General features: G+C 37.4%; 1 long non-coding RNA gene across 1 annotated transcript; it reads right to left on the bottom strand.

Moving 5' to 3' along the window:
- Positions 1 to 7,549: 7,549 nt before the first annotated feature.
- Positions 7,550 to 13,882, bottom strand: LOC307002082. Its single transcript, XR_013798417.1, has 3 exons — positions 10,909 to 13,882; positions 10,251 to 10,402; positions 7,550 to 8,009 (listed from the first exon to the last, which is right to left on the bottom strand). It is a non-coding gene; the product is annotated as an uncharacterized lncRNA (long non-coding RNA).
- Between the last annotated feature and the right edge of the window lie 5,797 nt (positions 13,883 to 19,679).

Here is a 19,679-nt window from a genome sequence, read left to right as displayed (position 1 = left end):
CTTGTCTGTTGCCTGGCTACCAGTTTCTCTGTAGCTGGTTAAACACGCTATTTGAGTGAAGTGAGCAATAATAAAAATAAAAGTAATAGCTGATCATTCTCCATAACTCAGTCACTATTTAAATCTTATATCATCAGGAAACTGTCGAGTTACCAAGGCAGCGACTGACGCGTTTGTATTACATTCCAAAGAGTGGCCGCAATCAGCCCCACAGTGGAACCCACAGTGGAATCATTCGTAACCGTCACCGTACCTGCTTGCGTGGATCAGCACGGAATGGAACAGTTTCGCAATGAGAACCGTTCGGCCCGACGGTGGAAAAGCGGCTCATGTCTCTCAGCATGTCATTGACTAGTGCTTGGAAGACTGGACGTTGGATAACCCAAACGGCACAACCAAATATTCAAAATGCGCCCTGGGCGTATTAAACGCAGTTTTGCACTCATCCCCTTCCCGGATGCAGACCAAATTATAGGCGCTGCAAAGGTCCAACCTAGGGCTGGGCGATAAAACGATAACGATAATTATTGCGATATAATTTTTCTCGATAAAACAGTATCAAGAGTTCGATAAATGTTAGATAATATTTATACGCCAAAAGCGGAACGAAACTCATTTGAACCGCGCGTGCCTCACGGACCGTTTATCCGCTCGGCTCAAATTCCAAACGGCAGCGCAGCACGAGCTCACTAGCAGATGCGTTTACTCTGATCGGTCTCGGTCACGAGATCCAGTGAGAAGCACTTGAATTCAGCGAAGAACACAAATGTCTCAGTGATTTAAACTAGTTTATGAAACAGCGCTGACGAACAGGAGAAACACTGTGCGCAACGATACGGTCAGAAGGCTTTTCAGTCTACAATTTCCCATCATTTACTGTAATGTTAGCCTAGTAATATTAACTGCACCATGAAATGTGGGCTATACATATTGAATTGTATTATATTATTAATGTAGACAATGTATTAAAGGACTTATGGAATATAATTACAGCATTTAATCATGTATTTAGGCTACTGTTCATACAAATACCATAGACCATAAAGTTTCATTTTGCCATGATAGTGAGGTGCTAAATGCATGATCTAAATGCATGATGCTGGACAATTGTTCATTTTAATAAAACTCAAACAGTCAGAATATTACATTTTACCAAATAAAAATGAGCACATTAAGAAATATATTTTTTATTTTGATAAGGAAAAATGACAGATTTGTGAATGTTCACCTGTTTGGCAAGTGATATGTTCTGACAATAAATAGTAGTTTAAAACCACAATTAACGCTCTGGTTTCTACAACTTTCACTTAGGAGCAAAAATCTGCCTTTAAACTTGAAATAAATAAAGATTTGACATTTATCGTGATAATTATCGATATCGACTGATATAAAAAAATTATCGTGATCATTTTTTTTGCCCATATCGCCCAGGCCTAACCTCATGAAAAAAGTGACTCACAGCAGACATCTTCGAAAGCCAAGGACGTCAATGGCAAAGGATAAGTATTCAGCCCCCGATAGTCTATTTAAGGTCGCAGGGAACCAACCATCTTTTCCATGAAAAAGAACCCCAGATCTGCAGGGGAAGAGGAAGGGCATATGAGTTTGGCTACCAGAGAATCAGAAATATTTCTCCATGTCCTCCCTCTCTGAAGTGGAGAGCGAATATAACCTGCTCTTCGGCGGATACATACCTGGAAATAAGTCTATAGCACAGTCATAGGGACAGTGTGGCGTAAGAGAAGCAGCTCTTGACTTACTGAACAGGTTATTGACGTACCTTCAGGTCAAGGTACTCCTTGGGCACATCAGATAGGCCCAAAGATTCATCCTGCAACACAGAACAAGACACAGGGGAGCACACAGACAACAGATAAGAAGCCTGACCATAATCGCTCCAGGATAATACAGTATTCTGAGACCAGAATTATGTGAGGAATATGGAGCATGAGCCAGGGATGTCCAAGAACCACAAGGACAAGAGGAGAGTCAAGCATAACTCGGACCTGTTCTGTATGATTGACAGAGATGGTTAGACTCATGGCGCAGTAAAATGGAATAGGGAGGGTAGTGATTGACTAAAATAGGTTGAATTAAAGAAACAATGGGGATCTTGAGTTAGTGGATTAATGTTAAGTCCCAAAAATGTCCTGTGGGACCAGCATAAAAGGAGTGGTGAGATTCAGTCCATTGCAGTCTGGCTACTCTGAAGACTACCCACCTGCATGGGTTCCAGATCTGAGTCGGGCTGACCATAGCATTGGGGATGGGCTGAAAGGAGTCCGCAGTCTCTGGAGCGAATCCTTGCCTAGAACAACCCATGCAGGGCCATGTCCCACCGTGTTTCCTCTTTCCAGTTGCTCTCTGCAGCCAGCATGCAAATCTCAATGGAATAATCCATCACAGATTGATTCCCTTTGCGTAGCTCTGCCAGCACGCTTCTCTACCGGAGACAGTGCGGTCAAAAACCATCTTGAGTTCCTCTGAGAAAGACTGTAATGAGGAGCAGCACTGATGTTTCTGTTCACACACTCCCGTTACCCATTGACCTGCTCAACCAGCCAGCAGTGTAATAACTAGAGCCACTTTAGACTCATCCGAGGGAAATGCAGATGGCTGGAGAAAAGAAAACAGAGAGCACGAATGTGGCCCACCAGAATAGGCTGCTGGTGGTGGTAGTCGAGGTTCGCTGTGATGAGCTGGGAGGTCTCCAGTGGGGGAAACTGGCGGTGGGTTAGGCGAAGTGGGCAGGTTCACAGTCCCGGTCTTTAGTTGCTGGAACTGGGCGGACAACTCGGCAACCTGCGCTACCAAAGCCAGAACAGTTAGACCCGCAGCCATGATTTGTTCCTCTTGGCGTTCAATATGAGCGTTATTGCAAAATGTCTCTCAATTCAGAAGCACTCACTGGATCCATCCTGGTCAGATCGTTATGTCAGGGAAAATCACGAGCAAGATCCAATTGAAAGTGCAATCAATAAGGTGCTTATTAACATAAACTAAACACAGGGAACAGAACACAGAATGGTCAGACATTGTAGAGAAACGATGACGAGGTAACAGGCTTTGGCAGCACGATGCAAACTGCAATGGACTGGAGAAGCAAACTGCAGACCGGTAGAGCCAGAGAGAAATCGAGGAGCAGAGAAGGCAACAGGTAATCCAAAACACAAACAAGGAAAGCAAAACTGAAAAAAACTGAAACAAACTTTGGGCAAACAAAGAAAAGCCAGGACAGGAGCAAATAGAATGACTGGAAGTATATGTGATGAAGAATGACAAACTGGTACGATTGACCTGATTAGCTCATCAGTGCAATGAGTTGCCCTAGCAACGGTGACGACCAACCAGGCCAAAGAGGGAAACAAAATAAGACAAAATGAACACACACACCCATGACATATTCTGAATAATCAGCTAAATTACATAAAACTGAAATTGAAAGACTTAAGCTGCAGATTGATCAGTTTCAGATATAGATATCCTCCAGGGGATGTATCATGCTCTCTGATGAACTTTCTGCTGATTTCTAAATATAACTCTTGCGTTACGCAAGGGCAACTTGTCACGTGTGCTTTTTCTATATATCTTACCCTGCTGAGACCTGTGAGAATCATTGCTCGGGATGGTATATTTCTACAAACCAGTTGGTGCACCAGCAGAAGAATTATTGCATGTTCATATCTTGACGTTTAATATATACTATTAGCATTTACAAGCAGTGCAACAGTCATATTTAATGGTGTATATTTCCTCCTTATTGTTTTTTGTTTTTATGAAGAAATCTGCATGCATGAATGCTGTTCTGTGTGAACAGTACATAAATGTTTTACAGTACTATTGTGAGCCATACTGATGATTTGGTTGTTTACATTAGTTTTTAAATAAATGTAATAATTGCATTCTCATATCATCGTTTCGAGACAAGTTTATTTCCCAATGGATTCGGTTAATTTTGTTCAAACCTCTCTATGTCTGGTTTTCTGTTAACTAACAGATGTGACAAACTACACTCTAAAAATGCTGAATTCTTTCAACCCAACTTTGGGTCAAATATGGACAAACAAAATTTTAAATTACATTTTTAACCCAACTTTTGGGTTTGTCCATATTTGACCCAAAATTGGGTTAAAACAACCCACCATTTTTTTTTTTTTTTACCTTTATTTAGCCAGGAGAAAACCTCACTGAGATTAAAATCTCTTTTACAGGAGTGTCCTGGCCAAGATAAGCGGCCCAGTTATTCAAACCACATATAACATTAAAACAATACAACACACAATGAACTGGCATTAAAAATACAATCTCAGAAGCATTTGCAAATCATTAAATCATCCTTTAAAGCATAAATAAGTTGTCTAAAATTGCTTAAAGGCACCAAGTGATTTAGCATCAATTTCGTGTATATTAGAGTGTATATTGATACATTTCAAAATAGCATTCACTCTATATAGTCTATCATATTAATAAATATGCTTTTTTAATCCATTAAATTAAATATTACATAGTGCTGAAACTATAGACAGGTGATGTTTACAAAACATAAATCTTTTTTGGTATAACCCTGCAAAAGAGTGAGAGATAGATTACAGAAGAGAGGAACACTTTTTGCTGCCTGTTTCCAAAGTAACAAGCATAATAAAAATCATAAATTCATGGAATAACAGGCACAAGCTGTGAGTTCATTATTCTCTAAACCAACACTTCTTAAGAGGTTCACTTGATTGAGCAAATGATACGATCTTTTAATGAGTTCACGGTCTTTTAAAATTAAGCTAATATAATGGCTTAGTTGATAATAAGATATAAATGGACTTTTCTACTTTTATCAAATAATTGAAACTGACAGCGGTGACAGATCCATGCAGAAACAATGACTTTACTGCTAACAAGCTTAACTTCTATTTGTGTACAATACATAAAACAAGCACAAACATGGAGGGCGAGGGGGAAAAACACATATTTGCAGGAATTTTGACAGATTCTCCATTTTAAGAAGTGTGAAAGCTCTTTTTGTCAGGGCAGGATTGTACATGGGGTTTTTGACAACCCAAACCATTGCATGCAAGACTTAATGTGAACTGCCAACTCAGCACAAATGGCTCTCCAGTGCATTCTTTAAAACTGATTCAGAGGCCTTAATGACGTCAAAAGGAACAATGAGCAAGTGACTTTGCAAGAAATTTAACCCTATGTTTAAGAGAGATTTCAAGAGATTTTATTAGTTTAAATACACTCTTAAATTTTTTTTGGCATTTATGGTGACAAGAAGAATTTTGATCAATCATGGAACAAAATTACACAAAATGTTCTTAGTGAAAAAAGGGGTTCTTTAGATTTTTAAAAACGTCCCACAAAAAAAAAAAAAAAAAGGGAATTAGCACTAAAAGGTTCTTTGGGGAACCCAAAATGATTTCGCTATCACAGTGAAAATCCCCTTTTGGAATCTTTATTTCTAAGAGTATTCTCTAAAAAGTAGCAGGAAATCATTTGTTGCTTTCACTGTTTGCTTTCTAATTATCAATCTACATTAACATACAGAAATGTGTGCCACTGAAGTCTATTACGGTTACAGACACCACAACTTTTGTCATGTGAAGGGAGTTCAGTGAGGAAGGATGAACTGTTGGCTCTGTGGGGTGTCAATAATTACTTTCCCATCTGAAACTCTCCCTTTCTCCTATTACCATGAGTTGAGCCGTAACAGAGCCACAGAACAGAGAAAGCACCACAGCTAATTCCAGCAGGACTTGTGCCCAATGCCCAGAGATTTTAAAGCCAAAATGCCTGGCAATGTAATGTTACTATACAGTGATTATGAACCATAAAGCATTTAATCCTAATAAAAATGACTAAAAATAGACAAAGTTTACTACTTAATATTCCCAGGTATTGCAGTTTGGCAAAGTGTAACAAAACTATCCCCAACTCACATGTGGCATTAGGCTCTTCACATTCTTGGAATCACATCCTGTTCCCTCACCTAGCAATAGACCCCTTGTTCTTATAATAACATGGCATGATATGTTTTGTAGTGCGCTAAAAGATCACTAAAGGGGAGTTGCTTTTGCTTTTTCACACTTGGTTTTGACGATCACTCTTTTGATTTGACACGAAAATATCTGAGTCGTTGCTTCTTGTCATATAAATTCCCATATTATTTACATACCAGCATTACTCCTATCTATTTGTTCATTTTTGTCAGCATTAGCTCTGGGCAGCGTCTCATAATTAAATCATGATTGACGTGAATGAATGCTGCGGAGTGTCAAACTCCTAGCATCATGAGCAGCATTCTTCGTTACGACAGACAAATCATTTCCATAGAGATTTACTTGGACTTTAGAAATTCCTTTGGTGCTTGACTGTTCTGTCTGTTTGAGCGACCCTCGGGGGACGGGCCCGTTCTATAAGTTTTAGCAAGAAGATCAAACATGACAGAAAATGGAGACCGAAAATGAAACAAGATTGTTGCCACCATCAGCTGCTTGAGTAAATGGAGCAGATGCTAAAGGCATTTAGTGAGCTGCTTTCGGTGCAGCACCACCTAATTGAGCACCAAACATAATATGGGATATTCCCAAATGAATGGAAGAGGTGGCTTTAGCAATGTCCATTTATGTATATCATACACAAGTGTAGGCAGACGTGTTCTGTGGCCAACAGGCGTTTGGAACGCACAACTCTTTCTATGACAACATATGCATGCAAACATCTCATTTCTAAATGGTGATCAGTGCAAGAGCAATAAGGATTTTTAGGGGCATTATGATGGTGAAACTGAAACACAAGTGCCCCCAAAAGCCCCTCATTCTCCCTGCGGCATTACATTGCAATTCAGAGCAATGTACAGTGCAATTTCGGATCATGTGCGTTTGCAAACACACAGAGTTGATTTTGTGACTAATGCAATAAAACCATTTGCCTCACTATCATCAGGCACAAACATGTCAACATGACATAATGTAATTAAATTGAGAACCTGTAATTGATACAGTGGATGAAGAAATAACTTAAATAACTTTAACTCGTCACGCTGTGAGTGTGTGTCCCAGAAGCGGGACTTTACGGGCCAGTTGAATTGACATCAATACTCATCTTGCCCTCAAAGTCCCGTCACTGAATTCACAATGCATTTATACACTGTAAAAAAATTCCCTGTTAATTTACAGTAAACTACAGGCAGCTAGATTTACCTGTAGAATGCTGTAATTTTACAGTGGACCTGCTGTAATCTGAAACAACAGTTTATTACTGTAAAAAAATCCCTGTTAATTTACAGTAAACTACAGGCAGCTAGATTTACCTGTAGAATGCTGTAATCTGAAACAACAGTTTATTACTGTAAAAAAGATTACAGTACTGTGCTGTAGAAAATATAGGCTGCACAGTATACAGCACTGTCAGGTGTTTGGGTCGTTATTTTTACATTAGTGTTCTTGCTGTAATCTTCATAAACTGCATTAATATAAAGTCTATTTAAGTACTCTAAAATTAATTAAAAACTCGTTGAAATATGCTTGCAAACAAGTGACTCAAAACAAAAGATGACCTTAAAACATGCTTTTATTAAAGCAACAATATACAAAATATTCAATGAATTAAATTATTTCTGCTTCACTAGAGAAACTGGGTAACTCAATGCTTTGACTTCACATAAACATATGTGAGCAGAACAGAATGATGTGATGTCAGAAACATCTGATTGCAGAAATCAATGCTGCAACTGTAAACATGACAGAACTCAATACTTACTGAACTCCGTACTGTCACAAACATTATAGAACTCAATGCTGTGATTAAGTAAACATCTGGCACACCAGCACAATGCTCCGACTTCACCTTATTAAATAAAGCCCCACTCGAAGTCTATGAGTTTTTTTAAGAGGGTGGCCACATGCAAATTCACAGTGGTTGCCTTTTTCTGGACAAGCTTCCCCGTCTTCTTGGACACCACCTTTGCCTGGCTTGCTTTGGTTCCTCTCTCGGGGTTCACACCTACAAAGCGTCTACAATGTAATTACAGAGAAATATAATACATTAAGTGAGGCAAGTAAAGATTAATTTAACTTTAATCATACAAAACCCATTGCATTCTCAATATGAATATTCTAGGTTGTTACCCATTATGGCAGTATTTGTTTAAGTTTTTTCTGAGGCATTTGAAGACCTGAGCATTTTAGAGTAATGTAGATAGCTTTATATAGATTTGTCAGTAGTGTTAAAAGGATAGTTAACCCAAAAATTTAAATTGTGTCATCAAAAAGAGAAATCATTTCTTTCTTCTGTTGAACACAAAAGAAGATATGTTAAAGAATGTTGGTTACCAACATTCTTTTACAAAAAAAATAAACTCATACAGTTTTGGAGGAACATGAGGGTGAGTAAATTACCAAATTAAAATTTTGGGGTAATATCCCTTTACGCAGATTGATTTTTATGACTTTGGTTGGAGCATTTTAAGATAAAAATAAATGGTAATGCTACCCTTAAATGAGCTCAGAACTGTATTTTAAATGTAAAATAAAATTATGTCTCCAAAACACGCAAGTCCTTCAAAGCAAATAACTATTTTAGTCGACTGGATTGTTCAGACTAAGCTGTGGCATGGATCTCTACTAATGGCTGGTGCAACAATAGTGTATGGCATCAAATGGTGGACTAACAGCGCAAGCACGTAAACACAGCACACAAGTGCATTTCAACAGTGTGAACACCATGAAAAGCTGGCACGTAAAATGTAAACATGCAGAACATTCAAAGGACAGAAAATATGATGCGCTCATAATTACAAGTTGCGAGCAGAAATAACAAATCCGCAAGTCATGACAGGTTCCACACCCACAAGTTCTTATTGTACATGCAGATTTGAACATACGGACAAGTACTCTTCTACATTCGGGCACAGCTGAAATCTTTGCACACAAGTCAGATTTGACACTCGGGGCCGGAGCCCGAACCTTCCAGTTAACAAATGCTATTGGCTGCTGGCCAAATCGGAGCTCATCTTATTTTGATTGTCTGCTTGTATGCCGTGAATGTGGTCCTCCTGTTGAGGTTGGCCCTCAAAACAGAAAGCAAGATCCGGGATGACAGACTGTAAGAAGTTAGTTTTCTTTAGAATTTCATACATGTGTTTATCTTTGGTGTTTATATGCAACAGGTATAACAATTATACTGTTCAATTTATGTAGAATTTGGGTAGAATTAACACAAAATTTTCATTTACATATGTCTGATGTATTTAATCAATAATAATACTTCCATTGATACAAGGTTGTCTTTTGACCTGATTCTTCTACAATGGCTGACCCAAGTTGGCATGTAAGTGATTTAGGACATTTTTACATAATTGACTTGTGTTACATAGATAAGGTAACACCAACAACTATAAATATAAATAAAATAGCTAGACACGTGCATGTTTTTATTTTTCTTTACGTAAAATGTAACAACTGAAAACAGATCAAACTGACCTGAAGGAAAATGTTAATGTCTACATGTCTAGCTTTTTATAATATCAAGAGTTGTCTGTGTTACCTTATCTATGTTACACAAGTCAATTATGTAAAAATGTTCTTAATATTTAAATAAATACATGCAAACTTGGGTATGCCATTTTAGAAAAATCAGGTCTAAAGACATCATTGTATTGATGAAAAAGTTTAAAAAATATCAAACATATGTAATTGATAAATTTTGTGTTAATTCTACCCAAATAATACATACATTTAAAATTATTATTTGTATACCCATTACATATACTGTAAACAAACTATAGATAAACATGTATGAAGTTGTAAAGAAAACGTACCTTCTTACAGTCTGTCAGCCCGGATCCCGCTTTCTGTTTTGAAGGACAACAACAGCCAATTGCAGCTAATCAAAATAAGAGGCCAACAGCCAATAGCATTTGTTAACAGGAAGGTTTTGTTCTCGAGTGTTGGATTTGTGTTTACGTTTTACTTGCGAGCTTTGTCAGGGTGCTCACACTGTTGTAATTTACATGCACGCTGTGTTTATGCGCTTGCGCTGTTTTTTCCTCCATTGTTGACATAGAAATGAGAGAGAATTATTCTCTCTATTCAAAACATACAGCATGACAACACATTTTGCCTGAACCTAGTGCTACATTTTGTGCTACATAAATGTGCAAGCATAAACTTCAAGTCACTATCAAAACAAGAGAAAGTCATCAATTTAACATTCCTGAACAGAGCTGATAAAACAGACTTAAGCAGAGGATTTACCTTTGAACAAACTCCAATGTTTTTGCAGCTTCTTCTTGGTACTGCAAATTGAAGACATAGTAGGTGGCGAAAACTGCTGCAAGGCCAGTGATGAAATTCTGTTGGATGCCTTCACAGATGACGTTGTTTTGTTTGTGACGTTGTCCATCCAACTGATTCAGACAAAAAATATAGTTAATGTCCTGAAACAGTATCAAATATTGGTATGAGTGCCCTATCCATGCATTTTCAAGGTACTAGCTAAAACACACAATTAAATTGAGCAGTATATATATATTTTTTTCTCTATTTACACTATTATAACCGCTGCAAATCAGTACTTTCCCAATGACCTGTGAAGGCTAAAACAACAAGTTACATCTAAGAGCACAACAAAACATAAGTTATAGGGTTAGTTCACCCAAAAATGTTTTCCATACTTTACTTACTCTCAAGCTATCCTAGATCTATATGACTTTCTTCTTTCAGCCAAATAAATTATAAATATATATATATATAGACCTAGGATGGCTTGAGGGTTGAGTTAAGTATTGGATCATTTTCATTTTTGAGTGAACTAACCCTTTAATGAGGTTAATACAGAAAGAGAGCAATTACACAGTAGGTTATAAGCTGTCTTATTTTTTTATAGTCCATGCCTTGCTTATGTGACACTTACCCAGCAGTATCAGTCGTGGGCTGGCAGGGAGGGTCAGGGTGTGCTGAACATCTGCTGCAGTGGCAGATATCTGTAGAACAGAAAAATGGTATGTAGTGTACCATAATGTAATGAAAATATGTTTAGAGTCATAGCAGGCATGAAGTAAATATTAAACCAAATAAAATAATACTAAGCAAAACTTACATCAGCACATTTTTACCGAGACAAATGGGCACTGGCTCAACATAATTGAAATTACTTTTAAAAAACATTTTTCTCTTATGGTCAGTTTTGAGTTTGTTGGTATTGCAAGCCCTGTGGAGATCCTCACTTTTCATAGTATCCATCACAGTGTTTATGTCACCTTCAGGAAGTCCAAGTGATTTCTATTTTTCTTGTAGTTTGGAAATTAGGTGTGACTGATTTATGTCATGTATTTCCTGACAGTCTTCAATAATTGTTTGAATTGTAGATGATGGAAGGAGCAATTTAGCTTGTAGTTTCAGATAAAACAATGCTATATTTTTGAGAAATTGTTCTTCGTCTGCTTTTTCTGGGCAGATCTCCATTTCTTCATAACTTTCCTGACTGGGACTGCCAAGTTGCATATCACTCTCATCATTACAATCACTGCTGATTGAATGTGCAATTGAGTCAACTAGACTTTCTTTAGAGCTATCTTTATGCTTTCTTGACACATGTGCTGTGCATGTAGACTTCACTGTACATTTTTTGTCACATTGTTTGAAAGGGCATGTAACTGTCTTGCCTTCAGTAAAATGACTTTTCAGATGTAAAAGAAGGCCACGGATATCCTCACACGTATAGCTACACAAGTCAATATGACATGTTAAATCACCTAGACAATCTAGTTTAGTCCTATTCGTTCCATATCTATGGCCATATGTGTGACACTTGAAGGCTGAAAACTTCTTGTGCATTCAGAGAAACCACACTTAAATGATGCATTCGGCGCAAAACTGTGAGCTCGCATGTGCCTGACATATGCAAATGTGTTGCTGCATGTTTTAGCACAAATGTTGCAAGTTATCATTTTTATAATAAAATCCAAAGACCTCCCCTACGAAATAATCGCACAATATTAACTCAGAAAATCTTTAAGCTATACTCTCTCTAGGGATAGTAAAAGTTTTGCATAAAACAGATGCAGAAAGTTAATAGGCTAACTGTTAGCCTTGATTTAGAGCACATTTAAAAAAAAAAAAAAAAAAATGGTAAAATATCCCAATCTTCGACGTAGTTTTGGTAATCAAGTCAATATCACAGGGTAACACTTTTATCAGTTTGCACTTACCTTGATATATTGACGAAGAGAAAAGCTGAATGCAGGTGTCCACTGATCTGTGCTGGCAGGGTCACAGACGGAGTGAAAATCCTCTTTCTGAATATATAATCGTTTTCTTACTCGTCTTTCTCACATAATACAATTTTTAAGAAATGTAATTTTAAACCTGTAATGTAATGTTAATCATTTTTGAATGCACATCTGTTGATGGCGATTGATGAGTCCTGATGTTTTTTCCCCGAGTTGTGAGCGAGCGGGCTCAAGCTGGCTCAAGCATGTGACCAGACTACAAAAAATACTGTATTATTCCGTAATACTGAACAGTAGCTTGCCGTTATTATTTTGCTTGTAAAATTCAGCATAATTTACAGTATTCAGCTGTATTTTTGAATAACGGTAAATTACTGTACAAAATCTCCCGTATTTTTACAGGATTTTTTTACAGTGTATTCAAACATCAACAGCTAATAACTTTAACACATACAACACCACTATTAAACGATAAGACTAAAGCATTAATTTTCTCTATAACTTACAATCTCTGATCATCTGGTTGATGTGACAAATACTAACCACATAACTTATATTATCTTACATCACTGCCATATGCATAACTTACAGACTGATAACAATACATGTACTTCCTGATTATATCAGTGAAACATGCTTTTCAGTGGCGCTGCTTTGAAACAAAATCTATTGTAAGAAGCACTAAACTATCGAATTAAATGGAATATGACAAATCCCATGCATGGTTATTAATTTGACATTTTCAGGCTTGTTTTTAAGACATTTGATCACAAATAACAAGCAAGTGACCTTCTTGAGTCATGGCTTCAATTGAAAAACACACATGTGCAGTAATTACAGTGGCTACAAGAGCTATCGCATGAACTTCAGTTCTTTCAAGCATATGGTTTAAGGAAAACATTAAAAAGCTTTTTAAAACCCTATCCGACCTATTAAGAGCTTTTTGTTAGGAGACAACTGGGCGTCATTTGAGTCCCAGACAGTGTGTTCGACTCCCTGGAGAGTTCAGGTACTCTCTCAGACACAATCTGTCTGCCTCTGTCGGGAAGCAACATCCGCGAAAAGAAGCGATATGCACACATATGTCATGCTGTTGCTTAAAAAGACACATCACATGCGACATCTCTAGCCTATCTGTCCCCTTTTAAATGCAAACGCAAATCCCCATTGTAACGGTTAGAAGCAGAATGTCTATTATGACATCATCAATGGAATTAATAAGTATTCTGCCCGATGCCCCAATTCCGATCACACCTGCCATTAAAAAACACGCGCAAATGCATATCGATGCAATATCGCTTGAAACTTACCTCGAACGAATAAAGCACTGAGGGATTGAAAGAAACATCTGTCTGATTTGAATCAGACCTCGTTTCTTTAAGTGCGCGCTATACGTGCTCCTGCTGGTGAGATGAGCAAGCGTCTAGAGGAGCAGACTGACTCTGTGCATGTTAAGATCGCTCTCACGCTACTATAAAGCAGGGGCCGTGCAGGGGGGAGATGCCATTTTCAGCAACACACGCCGATTGTGCGCAAAATTCCGCGCGGACATTCTCGAGTCTAATGATCATCAATGGGTGGCAGTATGTAAAATCGCTCACATGCGAGTGTCATGCTGCCCGATGCTTTTCTTTTGCTTTAAAAGGGAGCGGAGTCAAACACGTGGAACTGGATATGGAGCTGGCACTTTCTGTTTTCCTTGAAGTCATTTCCAAATATAGAAACAAGGAAGGGACGTTCTTAGAAACCCCTGAGTTGCTATGACCGAGTCTTTTCGCTGTTTTGTCAGCTATTCGTCATAGCATCCATCTAATAGTGTCGTTTTGACCGTGATGTCACGTCAGTTAAACGGAAGAACTTGATAGCTAGCGATATTGCCGTCTTGCTCTGCGCCGAACATCCTAAATATGTCAGACGTGATTTAAACGAACGTCTTTAAAAACATGGATATATGTGATTTATTAATCTGCAATCAAACCTGTAGGATTAGTGCACTGCTTTGTTGCTCTCTGTCGCCCTCTTTTGCCGAGCTCGTGACAGTGATGACATTTCAGTGACGTCACACAACATACAACCGCGCTTCCGGGTTCCTCAGACAAGTGGTACTGATGATGATGTATAATATAAGCATTTGTTGTTAATGTTAACGAGAATTATTAGGGATACTTGCTGTTTGTAATATTTTTTATCATTTTTTTTTTTATTCAGCATTTACATTTTTTTCTAACGTGGTATGTTGTTGAATAATGCAACATGCCTTAAAATAAATAACAAAGGGCCTATACAAGTTTTTTTTAAAAAATTAAGAAAGAAAGAAAATTGAACATACTCAACAGAACTACAAGATGTAGTTTCATTGTTTAATAAACATTTTACTGCATTATAAGAGTAGGCACTGGTCAGATGTAATAACAGCGCTTTTTATTTCAGGTTCAGCAACTGAACCATTTCAATTATAATTGACATTAGCCTACATTCAGCCTACATGTGTGCATTTTAGCAGACACTTTTATCCAACGGGACTTACAGAAGAAGAGCATTCATCAAAGAAAGAGCAAACAATCGTAATAGTTTTCTTAGTGTGTGTGTGTGTGTGTGTGTGTGTGTGTGTGTGTGTGTGTGTGTGCCGAATTTAAAGCTCCAAAAAAGTATAGGAAATGGATGGCTTCAGTCTGTCACATGTCATCTCCAGCTTCATTTGAAGCTCTAAAACAAATTCTGCGAACAATCCGGAAGTGACGCCGCCGAGTTTGTTATACACTGACTGTTGTGTGTGTAACGTCATCTATTGTTCAATCTTTTTTATACTGTTGGAAATTACTATTGTTATGTTCATTGCTTGTAATGGAAAAATGTAATATGTAAAAAAAAAAAAAACTTCTGTAGCGATGGGAGCAAATCTTGAAAGGGACCTGCGCTCCATCAATTTACCCTTAATTGTCAGGTAACCAAGTCAGAAGTACAGTGATAGTGAGTTTCGTTCCCAAGATCTTGAGCCAAACCAACAGGGCTTTACAATATTTTGAGATATTTTGTTCACCAAGGTCATACATTCTGAGTCTAGTTGTTGGACTGTAATGGACTTAAAAGGCACGGACGGGGTTCGAACCCGCGATCTTCGGTTTACGAGACCGACGCCTTACCACTTGGCCACCGCGCCTGCGCTCTGATGTCATTATTTTCCGTATTTCAACTCTAGATATACATTCGTCAAGGCACACATAACTGTTCAGATATTACGGGAACAATGGGTCTTCTTTGATTTTAGCGGGATAAGGTTAACGTTACATATCTGATTTCCTCAGTTCCTCCAGTTTCCTCAGGAAATTGGAGTATGAGCATCCAGATGAAAATGTGTTTAAATGGTATGATTTGTTAGACTATTTTAATGCTGTTGGTGTTTAGCTATCGTGTTAAATGAGTCCGTGTAAAAAGTTAATTTCCGATCATCGTTCGAACCAATTCGCAAAGCGTTATTTACTCTGTCAAAGTCAGGTCTCTGTGACATTGAAATTATAGGCTATACAACAAACTTTTGACACATGTAAGTATACAAATAATACACAGAGACAGTATTTAGCACTTATTTACTTTGTGAACACTGTTGATGATGAGTCGGATGTATCAGTGAATCGCTGTTTTGAACAGCTTGAACCGATTCGCTGAAATGAATCGAACTTCTAAAGGCTGCTCATCCAGATCATCCTCGTTACATCGGATTCGTTTCATCCACCAGAGGAGGCTGTTGAATCGTGGCTTTAGTTATGATATGAAGCAGGGAGTTTGTCGGTGCACTGTCATGATCGCCATGCATGCTGATAGCCTATAAAATTGAGACCGCTTTGTTTTTGTTGACCTGATCATGATCCTGAAGAAAAAAAACATCTGCACAGATTAAACCTTAAACTTTGGACTGGATTGCTCCAAACAGGTTTGTGTGTTATTCCAAATTTTGGGGAATACAAAGTGTTTGTGTGTGTGTGTGTGTGTGTGTGTGTGTGTGTGTGTGTGTGTGTGTGTGTGTGTATTTATAGCCTATATATTGCCTTCACATAAATTATATTTAAAAATATATTAAAATAGAACAGTTACACAATGTTACTGATTTTTTACTGTATTATTGATTCAGGAAATGCAGCATTGTTGAGCAAAAGAGACTTCTAAACTTCAATTATTCATTTATACTTCAATAACCTTCAAAAACATCTTAATTATTCAAAACTTTTTGAACTGTGTATAGCCTATATAACAACATTATAGCCTATAAGACATCCACTGGATTTTTTTAACCACAATAATAACTTTCATCAATAACGTTTAAACATTATTCATGAATTCTAATATAATTTATACATTTATAAATTAAATCCTATATGTTTTAAATATGAGTTTACAGACACAAAAGCGTTCAGCACAGTCCACAACGTTGCTATCAGACACACACAGTTCTTGAATGTAACATACTGCATGATCATTATTTGGCACACACTTAACCCGTTTAATCCCACCGGTCACAATTGTGACCGCATATTTTTTCTTATTTCTGGAAGCTCTAAAAGTGTTGTTATTGGCTTTGGGCAAGAAATTCAACTTTTAAAAGAAAAAATAGATTGTTTTGATTAAAATTTATAAATGTCATGTGACTGGTGTGAAAGGTCACATGACTAGATCAGTTTATTTCCTGCTTGCACATCTAGAAGAAGATGTCTTCCTCACACTACTACAAAAAGTAGTATATAAAACACCTTAATTAACAGATAGAAATATAAAATTTTGTACATATATTCTTTAAAGGGTCTACTACTGATATATTTTTAGAATTATACTCCTGCATATATATTTTGCTCGTAAGACATGTCAATTTGTTAACGGTCACAATTGTGACCGGTAGTATAACACAGTGTTTCAGTTGAAAACACAGGTTTTGGCTGTTAATCCTAGTTATCAATTGTTTATTATTACACATTTTAAAACTATCAGATGTGTTGGACCTTCTAGACGTACGTGACCCCCCAAGTGCTGTGTGCAGCAAACAGAGGCAATTAAAAGTGATTGATAGTGATGGATCAGATAGGGAGTACGGCCTATTTGCCAGGTAGATTATTGAATGGCGATGCAGAGGTGAAACATCTGGAGGATGAGGCAGATGTTCATGAGAACCAATTGGTGTGCGTGCGCCACACATCACCACAAACAACCCTTTCTACAACGTACAGCCCATCTTTAGTGCACTGAATCAGTGCACACACATCTCCCTGAAACTGGCCTATAGGCAGGGCCCAAGTTTGGTCTACTCTAGCCCATAGAGGTCTAGCCGAACAAGCGGAAGTTCATCCAGGGTGTAACTCTGTCCATGACAACCTTTTCATCTCACTAAACCTCCTTCATGAAATGACAAAGCGAGGTTATGGATGTCTTGGAATGTGTTGCGTAAATAGGCCTAATTGAAGAATTTGTATGAATTCTGACTATGTTGTTTCCCACCGGTCACTATTGTGACCAAGTATAAAACCTAATATTTCACTAACTTAACCAACATAAAATCAATAAGGGCATAAAGTTTGTGTGTTAGTGTGTTAGAGAGGTCTAAGGAGTAAAATGCATGTATTCAAATTGCAAGAAAAAATGTGGGATTAAACGGGTTAAGGTCCAGACCATTTCACACCAGTTTCAGTTTTTATATAATGTATGACTATGAGAATATATCTCTTTTCTTTTCTAAATGATCTCAGCAGTGAATTCAATGGTGTTTTCTATGAGGCAAAAAAAAAAAAAAAAAACGGTGAAACGCAGATTTTGAAGAATACATCCTTTGGAAAGTGTAATTTGCATTTTCCGTTCAGCTCAGTGAAGCTCATATATGTGTATTAGAAATATAAATTGTTCCTCCCTAAATACAAGTGCATAAATCTATTTGTTATTCATCCAGTTCAGTGGTTTGTATCAGTGTTCAGAATCTGAGAGAAGAGCTACAGTGGTTTTTGTGGTGTTTGTCAAAAGGTTATATGCTGGTAAATTGAATTTTGTTCCTGCTGAACTCATTATATACTTTGCGACCTCTATGTCAGAATCCATAAATAAACCCTCATAGTTTGTATTTATGCTGCTGCATGCTTCCTATGTGGTTGTCTGCAATGTGGTTCTTACACCTCTGCATGGAAGTGTAGGGTGAAAAAAAATGGTTTTGAGTAGCACAGATGGTTTGGTCAGATGCACTCCTTATATCTCTCTGTCCTTTAATCTTCTCTTGTTTTGTGTGCGCTCTTTCATGGCAGGCCCGGGCTCCAATCTTACAGCCTGAGGGGAGGAATAAACAAGAGTCTCTGGGAGAGACAGCCAGAGGTGGGAGGGGGAGAGCAGTACAAAGATGGGGGTGGGAATGCAAGAAGAGCTCATTTTTGTTGCTGAAACCTGAGCGTGCTGAGCTCTTGACTGAGATTTCAGAGCGAATAGGAAAGGCACTGTACAGGCAAGGGCCATATTTTTGAATAATGCTCTGTGAGTGTTATATTTTCAAAGCGCTGTGTGATATCTGCCCATAATGTTTGTGCTGCTTTTGATGTATGTTAGTGTAGACAAAGATGAAAAAGGTATCTATAATGATATTCATAGTTCTTACATTTCACACAGTTCATGATTTAATATGCACAATGTCATGATAGGACATGCATAATACAATGACAATGGTGATGATCATATATGAATGTGTATATGTATATCTATATGGTCATCACACATCACACACACACACACACACACACACACACACACACACACACACACACACACACACATAACATTTTAATATACGCAATTTACATATACACCATTTGTATATTATATGTATATACATATAATGTACATTTAGTCATTAAGTAAGCAGCTTATTTAATCAAAATACACGTCTGCACTTTTTTCTGTTTTTATTATTATTCGTATGCTTTATTTGCATGTTTTTCTTTCTAAAAATAGCCTACATAGCGCTTGTAAAAAAATTCTATACAACGTTTGTCTTCATTTTTTCTTGTAAATTGATTGAGAAACTGTTAACGGGGATTTTTTGTTAATTCAAATGGAGGCATCAAACTTCTTATTTTATTGTAATTAATAGAGAAAACCATAATAAATAATAAATGATGATATTAAAGATAACTAGAATGCTGTCTACTTAACAAATTTTAATTGACTTTGGTTATTTGGTTTCTTAATTTCATAACTGTTTGGTCAAAGTCCCATTTATTTTGCGTGCTTATATATGACTAAAACATGCAGCTTTGAATCAGAAACGATGTCTTTGTCATTTATGAGCTGGGATTTGATTCGTCAAGCACACTATGTAGTTTCTGCCAGGAGTGAGTTGGAGTCATTGGGGGATGGAGCGATCTTTGAGGTGTTGGATTTGATTGTTATGCAGAATTGATTCAGTCTTCTGAACACCTTTGCTCTCCTTTGA

The sequence above is a fragment of the Phoxinus phoxinus genome (assembly GCF_949152265.1).
Source record: "Phoxinus phoxinus genome assembly, chromosome: 1".
Lineage (NCBI taxonomy): Eukaryota > Metazoa > Chordata > Actinopteri > Cypriniformes > Leuciscidae > Phoxinus > Phoxinus phoxinus.
Note: the sequence above shows the minus strand (reverse complement) of the source record. Positions and strands in the feature narration are given on the sequence as shown.